This window comes from Lissotriton helveticus, chromosome 1_1 (assembly GCF_964261635.1).
Source record: "Lissotriton helveticus chromosome 1_1, aLisHel1.1, whole genome shotgun sequence".
In the NCBI taxonomy this organism is placed as follows: domain Eukaryota; kingdom Metazoa; phylum Chordata; class Amphibia; order Caudata; family Salamandridae; genus Lissotriton; species Lissotriton helveticus.
Genome location: NC_136057.1, coordinates 1301249177 through 1301270515, shown reverse-complemented (window position 1 = coordinate 1301270515; position 21339 = coordinate 1301249177). Strand labels below are relative to the sequence as shown.

The 21339-nt window shown below is 46.9% G+C and overlaps 1 protein-coding gene across 2 annotated transcripts in view; it reads left to right on the top strand.

Moving 5' to 3' along the window:
* MAP2K7 (mitogen-activated protein kinase kinase 7) overlaps nucleotides 1-21339 on the top strand; it is a 266930-nt gene that overhangs the window by 232415 nt on the left and 13176 nt on the right. The gene's annotated exons all lie outside the window — the stretch shown is intronic.

Below are 21339 nucleotides of genomic sequence, written 5' to 3'. Positions count from 1 at the left end.
TATCAAAAGCAGCCTGTGTAGAACCTTTTGTTTACTAGTCCTGTTGTCGTCATTAAGGATCACTCTTTTGCCTTATTATGTTTACATCTTCAGTGCACCATCTTTTTCTCACCACTGTTGTCATTTTATTACCCTTAGATTTCACTCACTCTATTGGAATTTAATTTGGTCACTAGCCACTGACTTAACAGTTCATTAGATATGCTTATTGGAAGGTTGCATGTGAAACCGATCTTCGTTGCTGCTGATATCGATTTGTTTGTGTTGCGCCATAGTCTGCCTCTACTTTTGTCAAAGGACTTGGTTTACAGCACAAAAAATATTTTGTTGCCAATAGGTTTAACTCTGTATGGAAACAGACTAAGACTTTTCCATGAAGCAGATATGCTCAGAGGGCTACCATAGGCACCCGGACAGTGTTTATATAGTTGCTGGTGACCAAAGTTTTTTTCAGCAAAATTCTACTTATGTATAAAGCCAGATTGTACTAGATCTTAACAGCCAGCGATCTGTCATGTAAGTGGTTTTTTTATTTCCTCATTTACAGTCCATCTCGCTTTGAGTGTACATTCAGACCGTCCGTACCCACACTCAGCGAACTGAGGGGCATAGGCGGCTAAGAATTTAAACTCGCCCACCTACCGGCACTAAGACTTGCTCATGTGTACACCCAGGCGCCCACTGAGATTACTCTATTTTACAAGCTTCTGGAAGCTAGATGGCCTTGTCCTAGAGGCTCCCCGCTTATACTGGGAGTGGTCCCGACCTGGCCTTAAAGTGTTCAGGCAGCATAATCATAGGACCCAAGAAGGAGAGAGAGAGAAAAAAAAACCTCACTTCTCCGGGTTTCATCATGATTTCAAAATATTCCAGAAAGTTCTCTTCTTTTGGCTGCCAGTTCGCGATAGATCCAAAGATCTAGATGGAAGATTGCCATTCCAAAAAGGATGGAGGGATAGGTTCTGTCCATTTTATGCATATTTGTCTCCTGGCCAGGAGCACAGCGTAAAAAAGTAGCAATCTTGTATGGCCTCTAACATTCTCCTGAAGGCCAAAAAAGACCAAGGATATGGATTTTCGGGATTCCAATTAGGTCTGACATAAATTTGCCAAAACTGTCCCAAAAAGAGGCCAGAGCTGGACAATCTTTAAACATATGCGTGTCAGAAGCCAAGGCCAGGCCACATGTCTTGCAACATACGGGCAGCTCTTTGTTAATTTTAGAAAAGCTTCAGTTGGGTAAAGTAAACCCTGTGGATGGTGTACAGATGATTCCTTTATAGCCATGCCGGCTTTACTATATCATACAGGAGTTCACACGAAGTCTGCCACAGAGTGTTGCAATCTTGGCCTGGTAAAACACTCGCCCATAGATCTTAAGCGAGTTTGAACTCTCCGTCCACTACCGCCAACACTGACTGGTACCAGAAGGAGACTTCTTTCTTTCCTCGAGGTCTGGCCACAAGATTGAACTCTAAGTCGTTGCCTTCCCCTAATAAGCCACCCTTGGTAGTTTGTATCTGAGCCTGATCCCAGCTAGCCGGCTGGAGGTATTTGAACCTAGATAGACCTGGCCCAACCCTCTCCCTAAGTTGTTCCCATGTTAACAGTGTACCATCTGGGATCAGGTCCCCCTAGACTGCTAAGCCCGATTTTCTTAGCGGGACTGCCAAACTATACCTCGGGCGTTCTGGATCCCCGGTTGAATCCCACAACGGGGCCATACTAGAGAAATAACCCAAAGTGACCGACATCCTCAAGTCTGCCCATGTTTTTGCCAGGTCCTGCAGCACCTTAAGCCTAACTTTCTTGAAGAACTTAACATCTCCAAACTTAAACAAAAAGCCCTCCACCAGTAAATGTGCACTCTGAAGCATTGCTAAAAACATCCCTCCTATTCCAGTATTAACCGGCATTTTTAAGAGCATACAGGTGTGAGAGAGTTGGAAGGCGCTAGCATAGAGCTGACTATCAGGCAGAGCCAGACCCCCCCTTCTCTCTTTGGCTTCTCCGCTTTTTCCAGGCTAATCTTGCATATTTATACCCTCAAACAAAAGAGTTGATCTCCCTCTGGATTTTATCAATTTGTGTTTTATCAAAGTACAATGGGAAGCAGTTAAAAAGAAAAGTGATTTTAGGAAGTATCGACATTTTAGCCAAGTTGGCTCTACCGATGATCGAGAGAATCAACGAAGCCCAGATATTCATCAGCTTCACACACTCTCTCGCCACTGCAGTCAGATTAGCCTCCGCAATCTTGGCTATATCTTGAACTATGTTGACCCCTAAATACCTCATTCTGGGGCTTATCTGATGCTGATACTGGCTTGCCACCTGGTTCCAAACCATTACCTCAGTTTTAGTCGCGTTCATTTCATACCCCGAGACTAAACTGAAATCCTGGGCTTGGCTGATGACAGCTGGGAAGGCCCTGTCAAGGTCAGCCGTAAAGATTAAAATATCGTCGGCATACAGGGCTACCTTCCTCTCCCACTCTCCATATCTAAAAGGCTGAACGTTGATATCCTCCCTTAGCCGTTGAGCGAATGGCCCGATGTATAGATCGAAAAGGAGAGGGGAGAGTGGGCAGCCCTGTCTAGTGCCCCTAGATATGTTAAAGGGTGCCGTAACCCCGCCGTTTACCAACAACCTAGCTGAGGGGCTCCTGTAAATAGATTGTACAGTTCAACAGAACTTCTCGCCAAGATTGAATTTTTTCAAGGCCGCCGACAGGTATGACCAATTCACTCTGTTGAAGGCCTTGGTGGCGTCTAGAGTCATTGCTGCCAGAGGTATGGCATATGTACACGCCAGGTCTATTGCCCCGATAAGATCGTAAGTTAGGTGTGATAATTGGCGGTCCTTCACAAAGCCCTTCTGATCTGGATGCAGGATATCCCCAACCACTGTACTCAGACGTGCTGCCATTTTAGATGTAAAAATGTTATAATCGGCATTCAATAAAGATAGGGGTCTATAAGACCCGCAATTTGATGCCGATTTCCCTGGTTTTAGTATCAAGACTATGGTAGCCTTGTTCCAGGAGTCTGGTGGGATCAGGCCTTCTTGCAAAATCTGATTGAATAGTTTGGTCATAGTAGGGATAACCTGATCCCCTATTACCTTATAGATCTCGGAAGGTAAGCCGTCTGGCCCTGCGGCCTTGCCGCTCTTAGTGTTAAAGATTGCCTCGCTTACTTTGGAGCAAGAGAAGTCCCCTGTCCAGATATCGTTGTTGCTCCAGACTAAGACAAGGAAGCAAAATGTTTTCAAGCCACCTCTGAGCACACTGGCTGTCTACATTGCCATCCTCATAATAGATGTTCTGGAAGAAGGACTGAAAAGCATCCCGAATTTCCTCATCCGTAGCAGCAGAAGTGCCCCTTTCATCTCTAATCTCTCTAATGTAGCTCCTTGCTTGGTCTGATTTACTCTTCCAAGCAAGGAGCTTGCCCGCTCCTTCGCCACATTCAAAGTTTGAGATCTTACTGGCTTCCCACCTTCGGATAAGCCTGGTGTTCAGAATGCTTCCAAGCTGGGCTTTCAAATCCCTGATCTTATCTCGCCTCTCCTGTAGGATTTCGGGGGGCACTGGAGCAGATAGATCTACCTCTGCATCCTTCAACCTACGCTCGATATCTCTGATTTCCTTGTATATTCTGTTCCTATTACAGGAGCTGTTGGTAATTTGGCCACGTAGGAAGGCTTTCAAGGAATCCCAGACTGAGGTGATTAAGGCTGTGCCCACATTTTTCTTCCTTCTCCAAAAGTATAGCATGGTTAAAAGACCAAGTCCTGATTGGACTGGGCGCTTGGTGTTTAAGAGTCAGAAGGACCCTAGAATGGTCCAAAAGGTGGGGTGGCAAATATACAATACTTTAACCAGGCTCCTTAGTGAGTAGCTAACCAGCACAAGTCGATACGTGACTGATGTCTATATTTAAAATTCCGACACGACACCCCTTGCTGCTGCCCAGATCTCTCTCTCTCCAAATGTCCGATAGGGTAAACTGCCTCATAGCCCCCAGCAAATGTTCTCAAGATTTCGACAGGGCCACGGCCCTGTTAGATGGAGATTTGTCCAATACAGGTTTAAAACAATGTTGAAATCACCTGCAAGGACCATTGGCTCTGGAAAATCCAATAAATGCGAAAAGATGGTCTTTAAACTGGTAGGATCGTCCTGGTTAGGGCCTTAGTATCCAGTTAAGGTTAACAGGGTATCCATAATTAAAGCTTTAACAATCACCCATCTTCCATTTGGGTCTTTTATATAAGAGCAGACATGGGCCCTAGCTGACTTCTTAAAAATAATTGATACCCCTCGGATATTAGCAGATTGATTTGTGCTGACATGGGACCCCACCCAAGTTTGGGGCTTTGACAGGGAAATCATTTCATTTTCCAATAAATGTGTTTCCTGGAGGACAATGACCTGCGCCGTGGAGTCCTTCAGATATTGTAAGATCTTATCTCTCCTTGGCCTAGTGTGCAGGCCATTGACGTTCCAGGAAAGAATCTGAAAAGAAGTCATGGTGGCTCCCCCTTCTCTACCATATCAAAATACGTAGTGCCGGCTATTAAAGCCTTCAGCACCTTGCCTGCGCCCTTTACCTCAATTCCGAGACTGGACATATCCAAAATAGCGAAAATTAGGATTAAATAAAATTCTCCCACCCCTACCCATCCACCGCTGCCCCCACCCATGTAGAACCCAACTGCCAATCATCCGGACAGATGAAGTCGAGATAATTGCACCCTGAAATTTCCACCCAAAACCCCCTCCACAAAGAGAAAAAAATAAAACTCACCCAAGAGTGCCAAAGCAGAAAAAAAGAAGAAAGCCCCTACCAAGAAAAGGAAAACCGGCCTGCCCACACCTATCCATAAGGTAGCCTCTTAATACAAATGTAAGCCTGCCATCCTGTCAGATGGGGGGAAATGGAAAAGAAGAAGAGAAAGAGGAAGACCCGATCAGTGGCTGTCTTTAACTCTTTTATCTCATCTCCCTCCTCACTCTTCCCCTATCTTTTAAAAGAACCTTACCAATCCTCCCCCCAAAACCTTCCTACATAGAAGGGTGCTTATATTGTATGTAAGGGCAAATCTGGGAGCTGATCTGGAAGCTAACGTCACATAAGGCTTGAGTGTATTTAGCCCGACTGTAAGTTTACAAGTAGATCTTCAGCCTCCTGTACTGATCTTACATTGTACATCTTATTTTTGATCATAATCCTCAAGGAAGCAGGAAATTTAAGTTTGGCCACTGCTCCCATTTTTTTTTAATTCATCCAGCGTCCTCCCCAATTCCCATTGTCAATCTAACGTGGCTCTAGCCAAGTCTGATCGGATCTGAAAAGGAAAATCCTTACCTCTCAGCGATTTAAGTTGTTATTAAAGATGCCTGGAACAAGTAGTTACAAGATTGCAGCATTTGTTATGGCATTTATTATTTTTTAATATTTTTATTGAAATAATGTAATAACAAAGGGGGGAAGAAGAGAGAAAACTGAGTGACACAGATCTTTAAAATCAAATTGCATATTTGTATTCCCATTGTCAAACATTACATGCATTTGGATTAATACAGTGAAGCGTATATCTAACTCTCATGAAAAGAAAAATATAACATCCCTTAGCCATTCACAAAGTATTGGCATGTAAGTTGTTGTTAAAGATGCCTGGAACACCTAGTTACACGATTGCAGCATTTGTTATGGCATTTATTTATTAAAATATTTTTATTGAAATTATGTAATAACAGAGGGGGAGAAAACAGGTTGACACAGATCTTTGAAACAAATTGCATATTTGTATTCCCATTGTCAAACCTTCCATGCATGAAAAGAAAAATATAACATCCTTTAGCCATTCACAAAATATTGGGACAAAGCCCTCTACCATGCTTTTGCTAGTAGGCGTTAGGCCAGAACTTCCAGCAACTCTGCTGATTACCTAGTCTGATGTGGAACGCCTGCAACATAACCAAATAGTAATGGTATCATCGTTCAAGTCATTTGAGTGGCAGCAATTTCATTGACCACACATATAATCTCAGACCAGAAGTCTGGTATTGGTGGAGAGGTTGGGGGTGCCAAGCCAGCTGCATAAAGTTGGTCTGTGGACCATATAGTTCAGCTAGAGGAATATGCCTGCGCAAAAATGGGTCCGTAAAGCATATAGTGGTGCTAGAGGCTCGTGTTAGGTCTATCTAACTGCATTTGCGGTAAATCAAATGCTGTTTGGTGTCCATTTATCTTATGTTTGGTACTGCTACTTGTTTAACTTCAAATACTTTGTTTCTGTCTGAGGTCTGCTCTGATTGACTTGTAATTACACAGCGAGACACAGACTCCACCTCTGATGTTTTTTTTCCACCATCAGATTTGTAGCTGTTTTTCTCTGCTCAATGAAGAAGATTAATTACTTATCCAGTATTGGGGTATCTTTCATAGATTCACATGCCTGAATCATTCCCCGTCACCGAGGCGAGAGTCCCACGTTAATTATATATACAAAAGCAGTGCCTTAGAATAATCTGTAGTAGGCTGACAAGACTATAGGCCCAAAACTTAGCAGCCTATCTACCTCATCAAATGAAAAGAACTGACAGTAGTTCCAACCAATCAGCTGTCAGCACCCTCTAGAACCTTCCCAGCAGAGGCAGTTCTCCTCAGATTTTCACCGCACGTCGTGTGGAAGGGAGTCTCCCTGAGTGCCTACTCAGTTTTCAATTTTTTTCTACACCATGTCTGAGAAGAAAGCCCTTTTCAAGGTCTGCAGGACCTGTGATAAAAAAAAGAGGGTCCATATAGATGATCAGCATAAGGACTGCATCTACTGCCTGCATCCCAATCACATTGTGAAGGATTGCAGGATTTGCCGCACCTTCCCTGCCAAGACCATCAGGGACAGGGAGGCAAGGGTTCTTCTTTGGCTCAAATCATCTTCCACTGATGATGAGGACAGAGCTTCTACATCCAGCAAAAGAGCCAGATCCAGAGATAGCTCTTCTCCTGAGAGAAAAAAAACAACACAAATCCTCTCATAGAGCTTCAGAACCCTCAAGGAGGTTATCCTCTCCTCCTCTTGAATCTCCAGCTTCTCCGCCTTCAGGATCTTAATCTAAAACTGTGAGTAACGCACAGACAAAAACTGTTTCTCTGGTGTCTTCTCACACAGTCTCTGTCACTTCTACCACCTCAAGCTCTTCGGCTACGGTGTCTACCTCTGCTATTGCTTCACCTATTGTGTCAGCCAAGGTTTCCTCAAAGAAATCTTCAGGGGCTAACGATATTTCTTTAATCTCTTCAAAATCATCATCGACGACCATTCCATCGACAGTTCCATCGTCGACAAAAGCCCCGACGTCAAAATCATCGTCGACGAAGAGCCCGTAGACGACGAAGATCTCGTCGACGAAGAGCCCGTCGACGACTGGATCATCTAAGAAGAGCCCGTCGACGGCAGCCTCGTCGACGGCAGCTTTGTCGATGGCAGCCTCGCCGACGACAGCCTCGCCGACGACAGCCTCGTCGATGAAGATCCCGTCGACGACGGACCCGTCTACGACAAGTCCATCTACAGTACCACCGTCAACGACAATCCCATCGACGACGAGTCCGTCGACGGCCATTCCAGCAAAGAGTCCAGTCGTCACTAAGACTCCGCCTACAAGACCCTGGCCTTCTCTACCTCAGGTGTCTCATGCCTCACCTATAGCATATACTCATTTTCAGATAAAAACCTGTCATAGGCAAGACTACTCCAATATTTCTCCACTGCTACCATCGCAGATTTTAGAAACATATGTGGAAGAAGAGGAATCTGATGAGGATGATGGAGATGAAGGTCCCTTTGGGATTGCACACCATCCATCCGAATTACAAATAAAATGTCAGGATGAGGAGGAAGAAGAGGATATACAGGAGCATTACTACCAAGAGGATTTTTCTACACCTTTCTATAGACCACCATACAGAGCTCCACGTTCGGAGGAGTCAAGTCATCTTCCTCCTTCATTGATACAGGACTTACAGGCCATGTTGGCAGACTATCGCCAAAGGTTCCCACCTACACCGTCCACGCCAATTGTACCTCCGGTACCAGCGGACGTACCTAAGCCTCCACCACCGCAGGCTCCAGTGTCGCCAAGACACACTGCAGAACCCACACCAAAAGAGGTTCCGGATACTTCCTCTTCGGATGAGGATGGAAGAGAAGAAGGCGAGTTGCCTCATGACAACACACCTGCGGATCCGTAGGATGACTATGTAATACCCATGCCTTCCCCTCCTTTGCCGCAACCCTCTGATTCTCCGCCGGAGGACAATGGCGGCTTTCACAACATCATGCAAAGGGCGGCTACAAGATTTGAACTACCAGTTACTATTGAGCAGGCGGAGTGTTTTTTGAACAACTTTAAAGAGGGGTATAGGAAGATCACCAGGGCCATACCAATTATAGAATTTATTTGGAAGGAAGGTCTTAAGATTATGAAGACACCCGCTTTTATCCCGGCAGTCCTTCCTCGTATTGAGAAGAAGTATAGAGCACCGCCAGACACTCCATCTTGTTTGGTGGGCCACCCACGTCCGGACTCTGTGATATCCCAAGCTGCTCAACAGAGGTCCAAAAATCCATCCACTCCAATCTCAACACCACCGGACAAAGAGGTCAGTAGATTGGATCTAATAGGCAAGAATTTCTCCATCAATGCTGCATCTTCCATCAAGGCAGCGAATGCTCTTGCGATTCTTGCCCGCTATGACCGACAGATGTGGTCGGAACTATCTGAATTCATAGAATTGATACCGGAAGATCGTCAGCAAGAAGTACGTAAAATAGTGCTTGAAGGAGAGAGGGCGTGGTGTGGAGTGGAAAAACGATGGATTTGGGCCCAGATCTTTTGACTGGGGTGAATGTGTGACATTGATCCACATTCTGTCCATCACTGTTGTGTTTGCAATTACCGCTCTAAGTGTACTGGGGATGCTCAGACGTGAGTCCCAGGCACTCCACACCACTGGAGTCAAGCTAGCCGTCAGCAAGAAGTACGTAAAATAGTGCTTGAAGGAGATAGGGCGGCTTCAGAAATAATAGATTGAGCCCTAGACATCGCAAACACTAACTTTCATCAGTTAGCGGGTGATGCGGTGCTCAGACGACAGGGCTGGCTCAGAGCAACCTCCTTCAGACCTGAGGTGCAAACAAAAATCCTCTATATGGCTTACTACGGAGACTCACTCTTCGGTAAGCACATTGATGACGCCTTACTAACCATCAAGACTGATACAGACACCGCAAAATCGCTTGGTACCCTGCAATATAAAAGAGGTTCTTTTAGAGCAGCAAGAGGTCGTGGATTTTCTTCCAGAGGAAATTACCACAATCAACAGAACAGGCAATACCAGTCGCAGTATAAGCAACCGTATTACCAATCTTCATACAGGCAATCTTCCTCCAGCAATTTCTCTTGTCAGGGAGGAAGACTAAGATCAAATAATCAAGGACGAGATTCAAACAAACGTCAATGAGCTATGCCGGACGCCAGTCCACAATCCTTCCCTCCCTGTGGGCGAGAAGATCTCCGCCTTTTACCAATAATGGCGGAACATCACGTCGGATCAGTGGGTCCTCGACCTAGTGGAAAGAGGACACACTCTGGAGTTCGTAAAAAAAAACACTTACGACCCCGCCCAAGGGTCCCCCTCCCCCTCGTCTTCACTTACTGTTTAAAGGGGCCTTAAACATGTTTCGGAAGAATGCGATAGAGAAGGCTCCAATCTCGCAGAAAGGAAGATGATTCTACTCTCGCTTCTTCCTTATAACGAAAAAGTCGGGAGAGTGGCGCCCGATTCTGGATTTGCGCAAACTCAACAAATTCTTGAAGAAACAGAGTTTTTGCATGGTGACATTGGCAGATGTGCTCTATTGTCTCAACGAAGGAGATTTTATGGCTTTTCTGGACTTGGAATCCGCTTACTACCATATTCCTATACACCCCAAACATCGCAAATACCTAAGGTTCAGAGTGGCTGGCGTCCACTTTCAATTCAAGGTGCTCCCATTCGGGCTCAAATCGGCACCAAGAATATTCACATAATCTTTGGCCCCAGTCTCTGCAATGTTGAGGTCCCAGGGGATGCAGAAATCGCAATTGCAACCCCTACAGGTGTTAACCTTTCTGGGAGCTTCACTGGACACCCAACAGTGCAAAGCGTTCTTGTCTCAGGAACGGCAGAACAAACTTCAAAAACTGGCAAAGCAAATCTCAACAAGAAAGTCACTTTCTGTCCGAACATATGCGTCTCTTCTAGGAGTGTGCTCTTCAGCGATCAGTCTAGTCTCCTTCGCAAGACTCAGGATGAGGCCACTGCAAGAGGATTTGCACCGACAATGGCAACAAATAGGAGGGTCTTTCGACGATCGCTAAAAAGTGACACCCAGAATGAAGCATGCTCTCCAATGGTGGTCAAAAGAAAGCAATCTGTCTCCGGGTCTAACGTTTCTTCAAACCCTTCCGGAGTTCATTCTGACCACGGATGCATCCATGGAAGGATGGGGAGGTCATCTCCAGGACCTCCAGATTCAAGGCCGATGGTCTCATCAATATCGGCAGAAACACATCAACAGTCTCGAATTAAGAGCCATTTTCCTTTGTCTGCAAGCGTTCCTTCCGAGAATTGCAAATTCTTCAGTGCTGGTGCGTACGGACAATACCACCAGCATGTTTTACATCAACAAGCAAGGGGGAACGAGATCTCTATCTCTGTCGCAGGAAGCTCAAGAGATGTGGGAGTGGGTTATACAACACAGCATAACCCTCAGAGCGGAGCATGTAAAGGGGGTTCAAAACTCTCTAGCCGACAACCTCAGCAGATGCCTCGTAGGTTGCCACGAATGGGAGCTGGAACAAGAACAGGTGAACAAGATCTTTCAGAGATGGGGCACACCAAGTCTAGATCTGTTTGCGACGCAACAGAACAGCAAATGCCTGTATTACGCCAGCAGATTTCCTCAACTGGGGTCAAGAGGGAATGCCCTGTCCATGAGAGGGCCAGGAATTTATGCATAGGCTTTTCCCCCGATACCATTAATACCAAGGATTCTGCAAAAGATGAAGATGGAAGATTGCACTCTTCTCCTCATTTCTCCTCTCTGGCCGAGACCGCACTGGTTCCAGGAACTGCTCCTGCTATCTCAACAGCCTCCAATTCGTCTCAAGCCTACACTTGCCATGTTGTCAAGGGAAAGAGGTCCGATTCTGCACCCGGATCCACAATCGCTGCACTTGCACGCCTGCTCCTGACTTCCTAGAGTTTAAAGATCTCAAGATTTCTGCAGACTGTAGAGTGATTCTGTCTCAAGCCCGTGCTCAGAGTACTATCAGAACGTACCGTTTCAAATGGAAACGCTTCTGTTGTTGGTGCGAAGCAAATAATATCCATCCTCCTCAAGCTCCACCTGAAGATATCCTACCGTTCGAGGCATGTGGGCTGCTAAATTCATATCTTAGCATTAGATCGCCGCCTAGTGTTGGGCTCGGATGATCGCACATTGTTGTCCTGGAAGAGTCTTCGAAGTATCCTGAGATAGGTGGCTCCTCCCCTGGACTACAGTGCGCATGGGCATCGGCTCCATCCCCAGATTGTTTTTTTCCGCCATTGGGTTCGGATGTGGTCTCGACGTCTTACTGTCTGAACCAAGTAAAACTAACTTTTAGCGGCCAAAAGGCCTCGATTTTCTTGCGTTGGTATTGTCTGCACACGGTCTCGAGTCTTCCGCCTCTTGGAGCCGGAATAAGCGGAGTTTTCTTTGCTCTCAGAACTTTGAGGCCTTCTCATCGCGACACGACTGCAAAACTTTTCGAACATGGAGCGGAGCCCGTTCAAGTACTGCCCGCTCTGTGGGTCCAAGTACCCACACATCGATCTACACCCCGTGTGTAACAAATGCCTTTCGCCTGACCACGACGACGGAAAGTGCAAGTTGTGTGCACAGTTCCGCTCAAAGAAGACTCTCAAGCTTCGGCGCGCGGTGCGCATGGAAGCTAAACAAGCGGCCCCGGATCCGGAGAACATCTTCGGCGACCAGGACGAAGAGGACCAGGGTCATCATCTCCAAATCTCCCCACCCGAGACGGAGGTAGAGGCGGATCCGGGAGACGACGACGGAGTCGCGGGTCAAGGCCTTGAATACGTCGACGAGGTAGGAGACGACGATGAGATTTATGGGGCCGCGGCAGACAGCTCGGGGGACGAGCTCTGCCCCGAAGGTTACGAGGATACCGACCGGGACACGGGATCGCCTGTCGGCCTTACCCAAGACCCGTTGCCGCAAGCCACAGCCCCGCCTTCGGGCCCGGCCACGGACTTACTTGCTGGGCAGACTGTTTCGAAACCGAAACCATCGGGATCGACAACACATAAAATGGCCGACCCGAAAACGAAACCGAAACTTAAGGACTCGAGTGTCCCTAAGATGGCTGCCGTGCCGGTGAAAACGACGGTGCCCGCTACCCCATCGACTCCGTCGACCTCCGGTCCGCAAAAGTCGAAGAAGTCCGTCGATTCCGATACTGCAAAATCGAAACCGACGACAGAGGAGGGGTCCTCCCAAAAAGATGGTCGGCACGGGTCAGCGGCTACGACGCCGTCCAAGCCCGCAAAAGTCGGCTCCAAGGAGGCTACGCAGGCACACGGAAAGAAGTCTGCGCCCCGAACACAGGAAACGGAGGCGGTAAAGACAGGATTCGCGCCCAAAGCGCACAAGGCCCACAAGGACGTCGGATCCGAGGGAAAAATCAGACCATCCTCGTCGGCGCCGAAGCCAATTGTGAGTGAGGCGACCCCCATAGCCGATTCACAGCAAAGAATCAGGGAGAAGGCCTTTGCCCCGTCGGCTCCGATACCATCGCCGCAGCCGCAAAAGGACACTCCAGCAAAGCCTTCTGGGAAACTTCTCTTTATTTTGCCGCCGAAGGAGGCGCCGAAAGCATTTTCAACCAATTCGGCACCGAAACAGGTGATTTCTTCACCGACTGGCCCGCTTCCACGTCGAATACTCGAATCTGAGGACGATTCGGAGCATTTCATCGACGCTGACACAGGCAAACTGACCCTCTATAAGAGGAAAATCACTTCGGAGCCAGTGGACTCCTATGTCATTCCACTGAAGAAGAAGAGGGTGCCCCTTGACGCCTCAGGCCTCACGGAACCAATCCAGCCTCCTCCGAGACGGAGCCCTACTCCCTCCCCAGAACACTCTGCGGGTGAGGGGTATGATGAAGACGAGCAGTACAATTTCCCTATCAATGAACCTGATGCACAACCGGATTCATATGATGACACTGGTGACCAGAACACCCAGGGTGTGGGGCAGGACCCGCAGCTTTTTAATGCACGTGCATCCCCGACTGAAGATTCAGCAGGTTTTCATGCACTACTCGAAAGGGCGGCAGCCAATCATGATGTAGACATGCATGCCGACCCGGTTGAGGAAGACTTCCTTTTCGACACTTTTTCTGTCTCCGAAAGGACAGTTAAGACACTGCCTATGCTTAAAGGAGTCCTCAAGCATGCTGGGGACATATTTAAGGAGCCTACAAGAGCGAGAGTGGTCAACCCTCGCATTGAAAAAAAGTACAGACCTGCACCTGCGGACCCCGCATACATCCGGGGACAATTGCCACTGGACTCTCTTGTGGTCGCCAATGCCAGGAAACGTGCCAACTCCCAGACAACGGGTGAAGCTCCTCCCCCGGATAAGGAGTCCAAAGTGCTAGAGGCAGGGGGCAAAAGAGTAGCTGCACAGGCATCAAACTTTTGGCGCATCGCCAATACACAGGCACTCTTGGCGCGTTACGATAGGGCGCACTACGACACCCTAGAACAGATTGTACAACACCTGCCTCCACAGTTCCAAGAAGCCACACAACTGCTCATTGAGGAAGGAAAGCTAATCTCAAACGCAGCCATCAAGTGCGCACTTGACGCTGCGGACACAGCTGCTAGAGCTATCAACACTAGCGTTATGCTGAGACGACAAGCGTGGCTCCGCATCTCAGGGTTTAAACCGGATATTCAGACGACAATCCTTAATCAGCCAGTCAATCCTGATAGTCTGTTTGGTCCAGATGTTGACACCACCCTAGAGAAAATAAAGAAGGACACAGAAACTGCTAAGTCCATGGGGGCCCTGCAGTCACAACAGTTTCGTGGCAACAATTTTCGTCGCTCAGGTGCACGTGGAGTCACCAGAGGACAGATGGGTCAGCAATCCCAGTTCTCTAAAGGTGGGGCACAATCCTCGTTCACAAAACAGAACAAGGGAGGTTACAGAAATAACAGCAACAGAGGTCGCGGCAGAGGAAACAGCTCCCGCTCCTCTACCCCAAGCAAACAGTGACTCTCTGTCACTGCCCCCCGACCACTTAACACCTGTCGGGGGGAGACTGCAGCAGTTCCTGCCCGTCTGGAGAAACATCACCACAGACAGGTGGGTGCGACAACTAGTCCAGTATGGTTATTGCCTAGAGTTGAAATCCACTCCACCCAACATCCCGCCAAGGCAAAGGCCTATGTCCGCAGAGCACTTGCACTTATTGCAGCAGGAAGTAGTGGTAATGCTGCAAAAAGGCGCAATCGAGCTCGTGCCGGTGGGAGAGGAAGGCACAGGGGTATATTCCCTATACTTCCTTATTCCAAAGAAGGACGGATCTCTCAGACCCATTCTAGATCTACGTCCCCTCAACCTGTACATACTATCAGAGCATTTCCACATGCTTACACTGCAACAGATTCTTCCATTGCTAAACCAGGGAGACTTCTTAGCAACCTTAGATCTCAAGGATGCTTATTTCCACATTCCACTACACCCGTCACACAGGAAATACCTCAGGTTCACTATTCAAGGCAGGCACTACCAGTTCAAGGTCCTACCCTTCGGAGTCACCACAGCCCCGAGGGTGTTCACCAAGTGTCTGGCGACAGTAGCGGCGCACCTCAGGAGGCAGAACATCCATGTCTACCCCTACCTAGACGACTGGCTCGTGCAAGCCAAGTCAGAGCAACAGTGCGCCGCAGACATGTCGACTACAATTCACCTTCTTCATCTGGGTTTCTCCCTGAACTACCCAAAATCGCATCTTCAGCCGGCACATGTCCGGCAGTTCCTAGGCGCGACGATCAACACCCTGACGGCCATGGCTCAGCCAAACCAAGTCAGGATAGACAGCATGCAGGCTCTGATCCAAAGGTTCAGGCCACAACACTCGCTTCCAGCGAGAGTGTTCATGCAGTTGATAGGCATGATGGCCTCCTGCATCTTCATAGTCCCTCACGCACGGCTACATATGCGCCCGCTCCAGGAGTGCTTAGCGAATCAGTGGACACAGGCTCGTGGGCAATTGACAGACCTAGTGTTGGTTACCAGTCGGGCATACGACTCTCTGCATTGGTGGACTCCACACAACCTTTGCAAGGGCCGACTGTTCCAAGAGCCTGTGCCACAAATTGTCCTGACAACGGACGCATCTCTCCAGGGATGGGGAGCTCATGTGCTCACTTACACAGTGCAGGGACTATGGACGACGCAGCAACAGAAGATGCACATCAACTATCTGGAACTGATGGCGATCTTCATGGCGCTCAAGTCCTTCATTGTACATCTGTCCAACAAAGTCGTGCTAGTCCGGACGGACAACATGACCGCGATGTACTACATTCAAAAGCAGGGAGGCACCCACTCGCCACAGCTGTCTCATCTGGCTCAGAGCATGTGGAAGTGGGCCATTCAGAGGAACATTTTCCTCATGGCAGAACACCTCCCAGGAAAGGACAATCAGATGGCGGATCTGCTCAGCAGGTACAGCCATCAAATGCACGAGTGGGAGTTACACCCATCTGTCCTCCACCCGTACTTCCAGCAGTGGGGTCATCCGGAGATAGACCTGTTTGCCACAAAAGAGAACGCAAAATGCCAACACTTTGCCGCCAGGTTCCCTCACCCACAGTCGCAGGGGAATGCGATATGGATGAACTGGTCAGGCAAATTTGCGTACGCTTTTCCGCCAGCCCCTCTAATACCGCTGGTCGCAAGAAAGCTAAGGCAGCACAAGATGACTCTCATCCTAGTTGCTCCAACGTGGACGCGCCAGGCTTGGTACACCACGTTCCTCGAACTCTCAGTGGTGCCGCATCAAAGACTGCGCCTCACGCCCAGTCTTTTGACGCAGAACCATGGAGAAATTCAGCATCCAGATCCGCAACAGCTCAACCTGGCGATCTGGCTCCTGAAGTCCTAGAGTTTGGATACCTTAACCTACCTCCGGAATGCATGAACATCATCAAGGAGGCGAGGAAGCCAACTACTAGAGCATGCTATGCTGCAAAGTGGAAGCGTTTTGTCATTTACTGTACAGCCAATGACATCAACCCGCTAGATGCATCTATCCCCAACATCATCTGCTATCTGTTGCATCTTTACAAGTGCAATCTAGCGTACACTTCCATTCGGATACATCTATCCGCCATAGCGGCTTATCTCCAGAACAGGCAGCACCTCTCTGTCTTCAGAGTGCCCGCCATTAAAGCCTTCCTTGAAGGTCTGAAACGAGTCATTCCCCCAAGAACACCGCCAGCTCCGGTGTGGAACCTCAATGTCGTTCGAACCAGACTGATGGGACCACCATTTGAGCCACTGCACTCGTGTGAACTCCAGTTCCTTACGTGGAAAGTAGCTTTCCTTGTAGCTATCACGTCTCTGAGACGTGTCAGTGAGCTGCAGGCGCTCACAATCCAAGAGCCATTCATTCAAATTCATCCAAATAGGGTAGTGCTACGCACTAACCCCAAATTCCTTCCAAAGGTGGTGTCACAGTTTCATCTAAACCAAACTATTGACTTAAAAGCATTCTTTCAAAACCCGCAAACGGTGGCGGAAAGAATGCTCCATACCTTAGATGTACGGAGGGCGTTGATGTACTACATAGACAGAACACAACCCTTTAGAAAAACAAAACAACTCTTTGTTGCCTTCGCACCACAACACAAAGGCAACCCGATTTCCAAAGCAGGGATAGCCAGATGGATTGTTAAGTGCATCCAGATATGTTATCAAAAAGCCAAGCGCACTTTAACAATACCCCCCAGAGCGCACTCCACACGCAAACTGGGGGCATCCATGGCTTTCCTAGGGAACATTCCTTTAGAGGATATTTGCAGAGCAGCCACGTGGGTTACACCACATACCTTTACAAAACACTACTGTGTTGATGTGCATTCCAAGCAGCAAGCTGCTGTAGGACAGGCTGTTCTGAAGACACTTTTTCAGGTTTCTGCAGCTGGCACGGGCAACCGCCGCTGATGGAGGGACTGCTATGTATTCTATGCTAAGATATGAATTTAGCAGCCCACATGCCTCGAACTGAATATGCTACTTACCAGTATGCATCTGTTCTTGGCATGTAGGGCTGCTAACATTCATATCGCCCGCCCTCCTCCCCGGTGCCTGTCGCAGCTGCAGATATACTATTGTATTTATTCATTAGCATGGACATCCTTTACACTTTTCACTCCATCTTCTGCCACAATGGCGAAAAACAATCTGGGGATGGAGCCGATGCCCATGCGCACTGTAGTCCAGGGGAGGAGCCACCTATCTCAGGATACTTCGAAGACTCTTCCAGGACAACAATGTGCGATCATCCGAGCCCAACACTAGGCGGCGATCTAATGCTAAGATATGAATGTTAGCAGCCCTACATGCCAAGAACAGATGCATACTGGTAAGTAGCATATTCATTACTTGCTTTCACTAGCCAAGGCGGGTCTAGTGTTCTCTTCTTATAAAGTACATCTTGCCGCCATATCCCGATTGAGAAGAAGCTCGAACAAGCCTTCACTATGTTCTTCCTCACTGATAAAGCAATTTCTGAAAGGGTTGTTTCGCGCCTTTCCTCCAATTCGACTTCCACCTCCTGAATGGGATCTCAATATTGTCTTGCCCCAGTTAATGAGGAGGCCTTTCGAACCTATTCATAGAGCTGAATTAAAAAATTTAACCTGGAAAGTGGCTATTTTACTAGCTCTCACTTCAGCCCGGAGGGTGAGTGAGTTTCAGGCTTTCACCATTTCGGAACCTTTCCTTCATTTCTCTAAGGATTATGTCACCTTGAGAACAAATCCAAAATTAATTCCTAAAGTACCATCTCAATTTCATTTAAACCAGCCGGTTAAGTTAAAGACTTTTTTCCCAGATCCTGTCACACCGGCAGAAAAGGCCCTACACTCTCTGGATGTGAAACGTTGTCTAAAGTTCTATCTTCAGAAAACTAAAGACATAAGGAAATCTAACCAGTTATTTATTGCTTATGGTCAAGTTGCGCTGGGACAAGCTGTGACGAAAGCAACGATAGCCAGGTGGTTATCTTCAGAAATACAATTCTGTCACGAAAAAGCTAACAAGCCTTTAGCCAGAAAGGTAAAAGCACATTCCACCAGAATGATGTCGGCGTCAACAGCATTATTTGCCGGAGTCACACTGGCGGACATTTGCCGAGCTGCGACATGGAAGAGTGTCCATACCTTTACAAAGCATTACTGCTTGCAATCGGCATCACAAGATGATACAGCAGTGGGGCAAGCGGTGCTGCAGCATCTTCTTCATTAAGGTTAGACTTTTAAAGGTCTCTCATATTCTATTCATGACATAAGGGTATGCAGAATACACTATAATATTTTGCTTGTCAAATGCTGTTTAAATATGAAAAATGTTATCTGAATATAATTCTTTCTTTTTAGAAGGTTTTCTGCATTTATGTATATTTACATTTCTAGTGCTCTATAACCTTCCGGATGAGTGGGGATATATAGAATTACGCTTTGTCTCCCACCTTCCGCAAACGACAGATATGGGTTTACTGCTTGCTATTCTGATTCAGGCGTGTGAATCTATGAAAGATACCCCAATACTGGATAAGAAAACAAGTTACTTACCTGTAACTACGGTTATCCAGTATTGGTATCTTTCATAGCTTCACATGCACCCCTCCTCCCCGGCAGAACAGTTCTTTATTAGGGATACATACTTCTCAATTGTGCTGGGAAAATCTGAGGAGAACTGCCTCTGCTGGGATAGAGGGTGCTCACAGCTGATTGGTTGGAACTACTTTCAGTTCTTTTCATATAATGAGGTAGATAGGCTGCTAAGTTTTGGGGCCTATAGTCTTGTAAGCCTACCACAGATTATTCTAAGGCACGACTTTTGTATATATAATTACCGTGGGACTCCCCTCTCGGCGACGGGGAATGATTCAGGCATGTGAATCTATGAAAGATACCAATACTGGATAACCGTAGTTACAGGTAAGTAACTTGTTTTCTTCTCAAGAACCTTTTATCCAGAGATTTCCAGAAAACACAACTTAAGCAGTGTATTGAATTCCTAGTGCAATTTCAAGAGAATCTTCAGTGCTGCATTAGGTATCCACCTTCCAAGGGTTTTGAAGGTGATGGGGTATAGAAGATAAGCCTTTTCCTTTTTGCCCCTCTTGTCATATAATGTAGGTACATTCGGTTCAATGTGGGATCTGCATTTTTGCTCTGTTTGACATTAAGAAACCCAGGTTTAAGAAGACCTCTTAGCAGTGAAATGATAGACTGTTGGCTTACTACTCCACCATGGAAAAAAGGTGTCCAGCGAGGTGCCCATGTGACTTAATAAACATTTGACAGCAATACCAGTATAATCCTTCTAGGAATTTTTAACCGAGAGAAGGGGGATCAATGCCAACCCGCCTTAGTTTGACTTATCCGATTACAGAGACTTTTCCCAAAATAAAGCACTTTAAAGACCTACATCTGAGAGGCAGAAAGTCAGATCTGCAAAACAAACACAGGGCACCTCCCAGAGAAATAAATGTACGCAGAAGGGCGACCTGAAAAGAGGATTCACTTCCATAAGAGAGGTGACTTCCTTGGCTCCAAATGTCATCGAATACGGGATTGGCTTTGAGAGCAAAAATTACCATGTAAATAGTCCTCGACACCCGAAGAAGAGTAGTTTTGGGGGTGGCCATGAACTGATGCCTTGCGAACTCCATGGCATTTTTAAGTTGGTATATCAGATATTGAGGAGGATAAGGAAGATTTACTACAAAACGTACCAGGAGTGTACAGGAAAATTAAACCGAAAATTGTTACAAAAGGTTAAACAATTTCATATGAGGGCATATGGTGTGTTTTAAATTCAGACAATTTACAACCTCATTCGTTTGCATTGACATGGTTGATAAATGTCATTCAGGATTACAGCTTAAGTGGAATAACACTTACTCAACATGTCAACTGATCATGAGCATTTGTCCGGGTTACAGGTGGACAAAATGCAGGAAAAAATAAGGATACTGAAACTATTGCATGAAAAGTGTTGTCTGTTTGCCTTTTAATCATCTGTAACATTGAGGACTTGGGTTTTTCCTTACTGGAGTCCCATCTTTTCAGCTCCGAAGGCTTTCCATTCTGGGGAATCATTAGCTTTGGCTTTTGTCTTTCAGTACTGTACTGGTTTACACAATGTATTTGAAAGTTGTGTCCTGTATATAATAATTCTGGAAATGTTTCCCATGTGCCATCTCAGTACCCACAAGGATAGCTGATCCCTCCTCATTCATTCGATAAGCTGTGTTCTGCCAATCTCTGTCCTTTTGCCTGTTCCGTGATATAGTGTGCCCTGCTTTGTTTTTCTCACATCTTTAGTATTTGGTTTAAAATGGCCTCCGGACTTACATGTCTCGGATTTCTAACCCTTCCGGAGACAGAAATGCAAACCTAGTGATCATCCATCTGTGCAAAAGTTTACCCTGCACTTTGGACACATTTCAAATGGACTATTTTGCATGACCCTTACTCACAAGGTAACCGTACCTATGAAAGTGCATCCTCCAACCCTCCTAAATTCAAAGATATGCCAGAAAAACCTGGTCGATGGCATGTGTGGCTGTGGATACGCATGCTCTGCATACGTCTTTTGAGTCACGAGATCGAGCGGCTCCTACCCTTGGTGATATGAAACATGAGCATCGAATCTTGTTAGGTTATTTTCTCTCTACCGTCTTGTTTGGACATGTGTGCATCTGCTCTGTGTTTTGACTATTTTCCGTATGATTCTGCCATTTCTTTACTGTCTTCCACAGTATTGTTTTCAATCCTGCTTTTCCACTTCTGCACTGCACTTGAAATTAGTTGTTTTGGATTTCGACCGACCGACCGCCCTTTTGGTTGCCGACCGCCCATGGAGCCTATACCTTCCTGCATGTCACCGCCTCCATCAAATATG